General features: G+C 45.8%; 1 long non-coding RNA gene across 2 annotated transcripts; it reads right to left on the bottom strand.

Moving 5' to 3' along the window:
- Positions 1–326: 326 nt before the first annotated feature.
- On the bottom strand, positions 327–6,315 carry LOC135295486 (uncharacterized). 2 transcript variants are annotated; one of them, XR_010357600.1, is made up of 4 exons: positions 5,817–6,315; positions 4,105–4,331; positions 3,640–3,890; positions 327–651 (listed from the first exon to the last, which is right to left on the bottom strand). It is a non-coding gene; the product is annotated as an uncharacterized LOC135295486 (long non-coding RNA). The 2 variants fall into 2 exon arrangements; XR_010357599.1 differs by having other exon boundaries at positions 330–651; positions 4,105–4,273.
- Positions 6,316–10,092: the final 3,777 nt, after the last annotated feature.

Here is a 10,092-nt window from a genome sequence, read left to right as displayed (position 1 = left end):
CAATCCAGGCGCAAGACCTCCCATTTAAACATATATCCTCTGGCACCCACATACACCCATAAGTGAAAGACTGAAGTGCAGCAGGACCAAGGAACGATCCTTGCCAGGATCAATACAAAAAATACCAAAGGTAGTGTCTGCATAGCGGTATCTGTTCCCAATGTGTCATGTGCAATCACTGGCTGTGATGTAAAAACAGAAGGCAAGAGTTTATCAGGTTTCAGATTCAGCTGAATCACCCGGCCCACCCCTATGCAAAGGCCAATGTGCCTGGAAGTAAACACAGTTCAAGTGCTCTGTGTGTTTTCCAGGGTGTTGAGTTTCTGTTTTGTCGTAAATATGATCTATTACAATATTCTCCAGTGTTCTACTGTCAATGTTTCACCATTTTCAGGTGTGTTTCTCATTCCTTGTTTTCCTCTATATATTGCTGAAGGAAAGACCGACTGGCTGTGCATGATAGCTTTTGTATATTAAATAATTTTATTGTGTTTGAGCAACAAACTAAAAACAGGACACTTGACAGTTATGATATAATTCAGTGGTTTCTTTTCAGCCTGTAGGAAGGAAAATTCATGGCATGGTACAATGCAATGCTTGACAACTATTTCATCTTCTTTTCCTTTGTTTCCTTGGAAAACTGATAGCTACCTGTTATCAACAAGAAAAATAATTCACAGGCAGAATCAGCATGAAGGCACAATAAAGGCTTACTTTTAAAAGCAAATATTTTTTTCCATTGTTGAATTCATGCTTGAAAAGTGTATTTACTTATGGATAAAATTGTATTTCCATACAAAGAGGTGATTATGTATATGCTACACAAATACATATGCATGATAACTTTATATGCATTTTATGCTAGATTTATATAGATGCAAACTTGCCTAGACAATAATAGGAAGACAGTATTTTGACACTTATGCATATGTTCCTATGCTGCTGCTGATTAGCACACCACAGGAGGCAAATCTTGAGCAGGACACTCAGGGGATAAGGTTTGTAGTGAGCAAATCCTGTCCATAGGGTAAATGCTCACAGCCCATGGATGGCAACCCAAGCAGCTTCACGCTTCCAGCTCTCCATAAAAAAGGTGTAAAAATGTGTACTCATTGCAGCCCTGATGGTTAACTGTGTGAGTGCTTTGAGATCTGCTGCTGCAAACGCAACCCTTGCTTGGGCCTGGCCTGTGAGGGAGGAGAACATACTGATGAAACCGAAACCAGCATGGTCCCAGCAGCAGGTTCTGCCTAGAGGCAGAGGCACACCACGCACCGGGCTGCAAACAGATAAGAGCAGCAGTCAGTAGTTTCAATTTTACAGGTACATCTGCCAGGCCCCAAAGAGTGAACCTCAACCACGACCAGATAAGTTCCTGCCACAAGATCAATAATGGGAAGGCACATGCTGGGCAGCAGTTTGGTGGCTTCTCTTTTATCCCTAAAGCAGACGGGGATCTCCAATGAGATTTAGGAGGGGGATTGAGACAGAGAAAGGCACGGGGTGCAAAGGAGAAAATGGTGGGGCTATTCAGATCCGTCCACCCACACACACAAGAAATGCTGCTCCAGCTGCACAGAACTCTGCAGTGGCTCCCTGAGAGCCACCCACTTTCATCTTCGCTCCCATTGTGGCTGTGAACTTTGCTGGCTGATGAAGCCTCTTGCAACAAAAAATCCATCCAAAACCTAAAAAAAAAAAAAAAAAAAAAAAAAAAAGCATAAGCAAACAAAAAGAGAGTCTAAGGCAGAAACTGGACTCTCAAGTATGACTTTCCTGCCATGGGGAACTCTTCATTGAGGCATTCACAGGTGATACACTTTCCTCTCCAAAGGGTACCAGTGCCACTGGAGAATGGGAAATATAATGAAGCAAAACAGTGAGAACAGAGAGAAAAGGGAAGAAGGAAAGGGTGGGGGAAGATAAGAAAATCACAAAAATAAGTCACAATGAGGGGAAAACTATCAAAAAAGAAAAGAAAAAAAATAGAAAGGAGGAAAATAAGCATGGAATAAGGAGAGAAATATGCATTGTATGAAGAAAGAGGATGTGTATCAGAGCACCACAAATTGAAACTTTTGCAAAACAAAAAACCCACAAAAATGCTTAACAGACACCGAAGGGCTGTCATTCCAGAGCTCTAAGGGACAGCAGGCAACCTCCCCAGGTGTCCAGGGCAGGTCTGCATGGATGTCCCACAGAGGGCTCACCCAGGCCACATTCATGTCCCCACCACAGTGTACATTATGATTTAGTGGGCAAATGGAACCAGAGCCTCTGCCCTTGGTATAGTCAGAAAAAATTTTGCTTTTCCAAAGTCTAGACTGCAGTGAAGTTCACGTGGTCAAGTGTGTGCTGGGAAGCTGGTCCTGCCTCGCTTTCTGCCATGCAAGAGCCAGTCAGCATTTCCTGTCCTTTTAGTCCTGAGGCATGGCTGCCATTGCCCTGCAGCACTCACAAGTCTGGAGTAAGCATCCGCAGGCTTGAACACCTGTGGTGTTCCTTGTGGTGCTCCAGCAAAGTCAAGCAATGCTGCAAGAAGAGGCAAGATCTGGAGATGACAAAGGAGATGCCCAGAGAGGCTCCATCCTGGGCACAGGGCACAGCTCATCAGCCAGGGGGTTTCAGGGACTGGCAGTTCTTGATGAAGTGTTGTATCATGCAGCCAGCTGCTACCTCCTTGACCCACCTGAATAAATGCCAAGGCACCCTCTACAATTCTTGCAATCCATCCACCCAGGACCCAGCAGAGATGGCCGCTGAATGTGGATACACACTTGAAGAAGAACTCAAGAGTCAAAATATAAATAGACAAGGGATGAAAGTGAATTTTTAAGAATTCCTTAACATATATGGGTTTTTTAAAAACTTGAGCCTTTCATAGTTCTGTTGTAGAATGAATTTTTACATTACAGGAAATTGAGTGCAGAAAAGCAGGACTCCTTTTTTACTTCCCAGACCTGTCTGATGTGTTTTCCTTTCAGCTGATAAATTCCTACAATTTTTTTAAAGTGAAACCTTTTTCATTTTTTCTACTTGCACTCCTCATCTTACTCTCTGTAAAATGTCTGTGACGCAGTCACTTCGCAAACAAGCGAGAAGGACACTTTTCTCACAAGCCTCAAAACACATTGTCCTCTCTACACATCAAATTTCCTGCAAAATCAGACTTTTATAGTGAAAACCGGGAAATACAATTCTAGATGCTGAAGGTGTTTAGGCTCTAATAGAGCCAGGCAGAGCTGCCTTCTCCACTGTTCCTGAGCAAGCCTTTCCAGTCACTCGTGATGTCAGGAGGCGCCATTCAGACAAATAACTGCAACCCACATCTCTGTGCATTTTCCTCAGCCTCTGTAAATAGACACTTTCTTTGCTGCTCCATCATGTGAATCTAATGAGTGGGGTTTTTTTGACATTGGAACTAAATCAGGAGTGCAAACACAGGCACCAGTCTGACTGTGTCTAGACCCTTCCTCCCCAAACCCCTGTTAGCAGAGGGGCACCCAGAGCACAAAGCAGATGTCCAGCCTCCTCCAGAGAAATGCCCAAAGTCCCACCCAGCAGTGCAACCCATTCAAAGTCAGTTCCCCAAACCAGCAAGACTCCAAGCCTCAGCCTGCTGGAAAGCACAGGACTTACCCTCTCCAGAGCCCCAAAGCTGTGGAGAAGGAAGCTGCAGAGGCAGAAGCCCAAGGCTGGTGACTTGGATTGTCACCAACAGCCTCCAGATTTTTCATCCTGGAGACTGACCAATGGACAGTGTCTTACACCTCTTCTGTTATGGTACATCATCCAGAACCCTCCAGGGCATCAACTTCAACCAGTGAGCTGGCGGCTTGAAGAGTGGAGAAAGAGGAAGAAGATGGTTTTCTATCGTCTTGTAGAAGTCTCTGTGAAGGGCGCCAAGGACAAAAAAAGGAGAAGACAAGAAAGAGAGAGGACAATGGCAAAGAAGCCCAAAACAACGTCATCATGTACTAAAATGTGGTAGCTGAGTGGGGAGACAGTATAACCCACAAATGAGTACACTGAATTTCTCTGCAGCTGACTGGTTATCAAGGGTTGTAGTTTGAAGACTGTGATGACCAAATATTTCTGACTTACCAGAACAGCTCTTAGTTTTATTTGCTTTTCTGACAGGTCTTCAGGAATGTGTCTTTGTTCTCTGTCACTTCTGCAGCATTACAGATTTGCATTATAACCTTTCATTCTGATTCTTTTTTCTCCAGGGACAAGACAGTATTCTGTGGTCCAACACAGCCCAGAATAAATCCTGCAGAAGGAGTCACCCAGATCATTTTCATCCCCTCTTTGTCCTCAGCTTGCTCCAGCTGCAGGTGAGAAAGGAGACTCAGTGGTTGCTGGTGGTGTGAAATCAGCAGCCAGAGTAGCTCAGTGGCCAGAAGGTGGTTTGCAAAACAGGAGCTGGGGATCACCGGCACATCGGTTACCCAACTCCTCATCCCACACACCGCTGTTACACCATGGGTAGTACTCCTCCTCCACCACCATGGTTTTCTTACAGTGGTCAGAAAAAAAAACATCTATTTGAGCAACATCTGTGAAGTCATGCAAACGGGTCTACAAAAACACCTACACCACTAGATCCTTTCTTTGATATTTTAATCCAATTCGTGTGCCAATGTCAGATGAAATCAGCGCATCTCTTCCTCAGCGGGGTTACGGCCCAGCTGACAGATTGCTGCGTGTGCAGCAGCGTCTGAGCCAGCCAACGAGATCTGCAGCTGAGCGAGGAAGTGGGTAAGTGCCATGGAGGTAAACACAAGGTCAAGAAAATGGCTAGAGACAGAGTGCAAAGTGCTAAGCAGAGCAGTGACAGGCATCCAGAAGGGGTTTTTCACAAGCGTGCTGGCACGCTGTGCTGCACAGCTTGCTCTGCTCCGTAGGTTTCAAGCAAAAGCAGACTGTGACAAATATTTTGAGAGTGCTTCGCGGGAATCGAAGCTGCGAGATGTTGAATCTGCACTGGCAGAGCCAAGCAAAAAGTGGCGAGTGAACTTTTTCCTACACAGATTGCACCACAGAATAAGTTCCCTGATTTGCTGAGACTTTTTTACACTTCTTGTCATAGGCAGCCCTGCTGTGAGAAAGTTTCTGGAAACCTCTTCTGCAGCACCATGGTAGCATATCTTGTTTGAATCAACTGGGGTGAAAAGCAGGTCAAAACCTTTGAATATGATTCCATATTACCGACCCACGAGAGCTGTTGGATGCTCACGTTGGGCATCGCCTTGCAGCAGACGAGGAGAGCAGCCTGGCAGCTGCTCCGCTCAGCACGGTAGCGGTGCCGTGTTGTTCCCTTGCGGATGATTCACAAGGGCCTGGTGGGGGAAGCAGGCAATTCGTGACAGGAATTTCTTCTAATGCAGTGTGTTTAGCTAGAAACCAAAAGAGCAACCCAGGCCATTGGAAACAATTCAGATGTAAGATTTCCTTTTGAGAAGACAGCAGCTTTCGCTAGCCGTATCACTGCGGGCACAGCAAGAACGTGGGAGAAAAGCCCTGTTTCTCACTATAGCGCATGTGGCTTACACAAAACCTTTGCTCAGCTAAGGCGAGGGGAAAATGGAGTTAATTAACTTTTTATGGCATTAAAATGGGCCTCTGCTGCCTTCTAACAATATCTCCAGGCAAAGGGGAAAGTACCTGCAATCTTCCCAGTCCTAAGGTTCTTTTTCAAGTTCTTTTTCTGCTGTCCAAGGCTTCTGGGGAGATGGGCATTTAAGAAGCTGTGTGTGGCTTTATTTAGCAGTGGGTAAGGCTCACCTGCCATGACTCAAGCATCGAAAACTTACAGTTTTAGTCCTTGCCAATCACCTTTAACTCCATTTGTAGCTGAGGAAGAAAAACAGGCAGAGAAAATTCACTTATCCAAAGCCTGGCCTGGAAGACATGAGAGCTGAATAGTCCTCTGTTTTGACTTCACAGAATCATGGAATGGTATGGGTAGGTCAGGACATTAGATGTCATCTAGTTCCAACCCCCCTGCTGGGGGCAAGGACACCTTCCACTAGACCAGGTTGCTCTAAACCCCATCCAGGTTGGTCTTGAACACTTCCAGGGACGAGGCATTCACAGCTTCTCTGGACAACCTGTTTCAGTGCCTCACCACCTTCACAGTAAAAAATTTCTTCCTAATTTCCAATCCAAATCTACCCTCTTTCATTTTAAAACCATAAACTCTTCTCCTACCACTTCATACTCCTGTTCAGTGTCCCTTTCCAGCTCTCCCTTCAGGTACTGGAAGGTGTTCTATAGTCTCCCTGAAGCCTTCTCTTCTCCAGGCTGAACAGCCCCCACTCTCAGCCTGTCTGCTCAGGAGAGGTGCTCCTGCTCTAATCACCTTCACGGCTCTCCTCAGGACTCACTCCAACACATCCACATCCTACTTGTGCTCAGGACCTCAGAGCTGGATGCAGCACTCCAGGGAGGGTCTCCTGAAAGTGAAGCAGAGGGGCAGAATCACCTCCCTTGACCTACAATAAAAGACTAAAAATAATATTTTAAATAATACCATCATTACTATTATTACACAGTACTATCAAACACACAAATTTACATTTAGCTGTGAGTTTACAGGATCCTTAAGGTCCTTTCAATCTGAACCATTCTATGATTCTGTGATTTAAAACCATCTTTGTGCACTTTGATAAAAGATACATAAATTAGTAATCTGTTAATGTTGTTCAACCTCTGCTGCTGAATTTACTTTAAAATGCCACGCCAGTGTTGAAGTCTTAATAGCAACTTAAAAATTAGTATGTTGACCTGAAAATGGGTTGGGAAAGGGAGAGAAGGCTGACCATGATTTTGAAGTCCTCATGGATTATAGTCAGAATTACCAATGGCCTTTAGAACACCAGAATATTCTTGTTTGGAAGAGCTGCAGATAGAATCAGCTGGTACTGGCCCTACAAGGGGTAGGTTTCCCCTCTCAGACTGCTCCCTTCTCCTGTTAGTGTGTTATTTTAACAAAGACTTGTTTTTATCAGCCACTCTTCTGCAGGGCTCACTTTACCTACCAGCAGAGAATGCTGATTTCACATCAGAAGTGGAGGCAGGGCAAAGAGCAATGGTGAGGCATGGCAAGGGGTAGAGAGGGAACTCTGTGGCAGGAGCCAGGGATTCCAGGGTGTTGAAACACCTTGGGAATGTGAGAGGATTTTTTGTCTTTTTGTGAAGGTAGGAAGAACTTACTTAAGGCAAGATGTGCACAAAAGGGATACTGAGAGTCCAGGGAGACACCAGCAAGAGGCACCAAGGATGAACTTACAGAAAACAGCATGGAAGTCTGTCAAAGGCATGGAAAGGCACACACACTATCAGGGTCTGACTCTCCAAAGACCTCTTCCACTTAAAAGAAACAAAACCTTTTCACAAGAGTCTTCAGACCAGGCTTTCCACTACTTACTGAGAAACAGAGCATGTACAACCTGCACAGTAAGAAAAAGAAATATTACACAGGAGCAGGAGAGACTTTTCAGGAGACAGTTCTGTCCAGTGCCACAAACACCACCTTGACTAGGAATGGGACTCTTCACCATTAGAAGTGAGACACTCACTTGGAAAGTGGTGCTTGGCCGAGAGGCAGCATGAAAGGACTTGAAGAACAGACCTACGTTTGCTGAACACAGCATCTCGTGGTCAGCTGAGAGTTACAGGATCATTCCAGCAGTGAGCTGTTTGGTAGAAAAGCAGAACACAGCCTTGAACCTGCAAACTGTGGAAATGGTCACAGGAGCAGAGGAGCAGAGCTGGGGGCACATGCCAGGTTTCTCCCAAGGAAGGGATGTGCTGGGACAAAGCTTGTGAAGGTAAGAACAAACCTGAAGGCTCTCAGGCAGCCATCCAGGTAACCTGGGATGAAAGCCAGGGATGGGTATCCTCTGCAACTTAATAAGTGCCAGCTGAGGGTAAAAATGGGGAAATACTACAAAAAATACTATGAAAAGAATGAAAGAGAGGAGGCTCTGTGATACTCCATGAGCTGTAACTCTGGCACATGCAGAACCTTGTACACATTTGTAGGGATGGACTGTAGGCTCCAGAAACATTAAGCACATGAAGTGCTTGTGGAGGCAGTCCTCAGTGATTTCAGGGAGTATTAATCCAAGCAGACCTACTAGGGAGACATCCCATGGACTCACAATAGGAGGAAGATAAACAGCCTCCAAGGCCAGCTGACCCTTTTGCCTTGTTAAAATCTTATGGCTTGAATCAACTGCAGCCCATACTGTCCTGTCAGCCCAAGTATCCTGATACCACGAGAAATCACCACAAAAAATAGGACAGAAATAAAGGGGGGGGGGTTTCTCCCTTTGCTACTTCCTTCTCAAATGTTTGCTTAGCTACTGTTCTACAGAAGGCACAATGATCAGTCCAGGTCACCACTGCCTCCTTCACCAGCACCACCAGCAAGGAGTGATTTCAGGTGACTTTTGGCCAGAGCCAGAGGGGTGGTCATGTAATGCCTGGAGCCACTGGCTGTGTGGAGGAACAGGGTGAACCCACGCAGAGTGCTGGCCCACAGCAGAGCAATCCTCCCACACAGGGATTCAGGATGAAGCCAAAGCCACTCTTCATTAAAGCACACCTCCCTAATTCCTGTCACAAAGGAGCAATTGCATCAAGAAGTGCCGCTTTGCTTTGCAGCAACACCCTTTGGGGAGATAGGGTGCACTGGATCTGGGTCACCTCCCCTAGCCTGTGAGGTACAGCTGTGCTGGGATACAGGAAAATCCTAAAGCAGCTATGGCACCTCTTCAGGGTCTCTTTCAGTGGCTGCAAACCCCACCCGAGCTGGTGGTGCTCTCAGTGCTGCACACACAGCGTGGATGCAGTTTATTGCAGCACAGGAGCTGGAGAAGATGATGACTTCAAAAGGGCATTTGGGGGGCAGCTCCTGTGGTGAACGGCTTTCCTTACAATGGGCATCATCCTCACCATCACCTCTGCCACTTGGGGAGAGCTGCACAAAGCTGTCGTGCTGCCAGGGTGTTCAGGGCCGGGATAATCTCCCCTCCAAACAGGAAAGAGGCACACAAAGTGGGTGTAGGTGGGGGAGGATTCCAGAACACGACAAACAGGTATTCACCACTCAGCAATTACAGCACTGCTCTCCCAGGTGTCTGTGGGCACATCTTCTGCCTCCCACCCAGAGCAGGAGGGAGACATTCACATCTGTCTCCTGGGGGCATGGCAGTGAGTGATGGGTAATCTGGGACTTCATTCTCTCTCTTTTGGTGGGTCCTGATGAGGGTAAAACATAGGGACATTATAGAAGTCTTCTCTTGTGCAGGCCAAGGTCACACCAGTGCAGTGGGCATGGAAGACATCCTGTTCTGCCTTTGAAGTGCTCCATTTCCCTTATATCCCACCGACTACAGCAGACTTTCTGGGCTACTGGGGAGACAGATTAAGGATTACGTTTTAGGGGCCTTCCTCAAATGCTGTCAGCATCATTTGTCATCAACATCCATCACCCTCTGCCCCCAGACAGTGATGGTGACAGTGGGCTTCTGGCACAGCACACCTTGTCACCTGCCTCTGCAGTCCCAGGAGAGCCATCTCCACCCTGCAGGCAGGAAACATCTTCTGGGGTGTAATTCCTTGATTTTTCCCAACAAAGAGAGCAAATGACTTCTGGAAATTATGCATTTGAGTGCCACAGATTTATAATCAGCATGAAGCAAACATTGAGTTGAGGAATAAGTAAAATATTGTGGATTAGAAAAAAGAATTATCCTTTGTATTTTCAGAGGAGGTTATTGAAACACTGAACAAACATAGTCCAAGAGACTTCTTTAACTTCAAAATATTTCTGTAGTGTATGTAAAAAAAAACATTAAGCTGGAGCTCCCTGTTCACATTTGGGGTGGGAAAGTATAGATTCTTATAGCTCTTAACCATAGCCCCAGCAGTTAAGCACAGGAAGTGAAGAAGAATACCACAGACATTTTTTTTCTTGTGAAAAGTTAACTAGTCTGTATTTTACCTGAGTAAGGGTGTGACTAATCTGTAGTGGGTAAAATCTTTGTAGGGCGTAACAATCTACAGTGTTCCTTCTTTCTC

The sequence above is a fragment of the Passer domesticus genome, chromosome 2, assembly GCF_036417665.1.
Source record: "Passer domesticus isolate bPasDom1 chromosome 2, bPasDom1.hap1, whole genome shotgun sequence".
NCBI classification, from domain to species: Eukaryota; Metazoa; Chordata; class Aves; order Passeriformes; family Passeridae; genus Passer; species Passer domesticus.
Note: the sequence above shows the minus strand (reverse complement) of the source record. Positions and strands in the feature narration are given on the sequence as shown.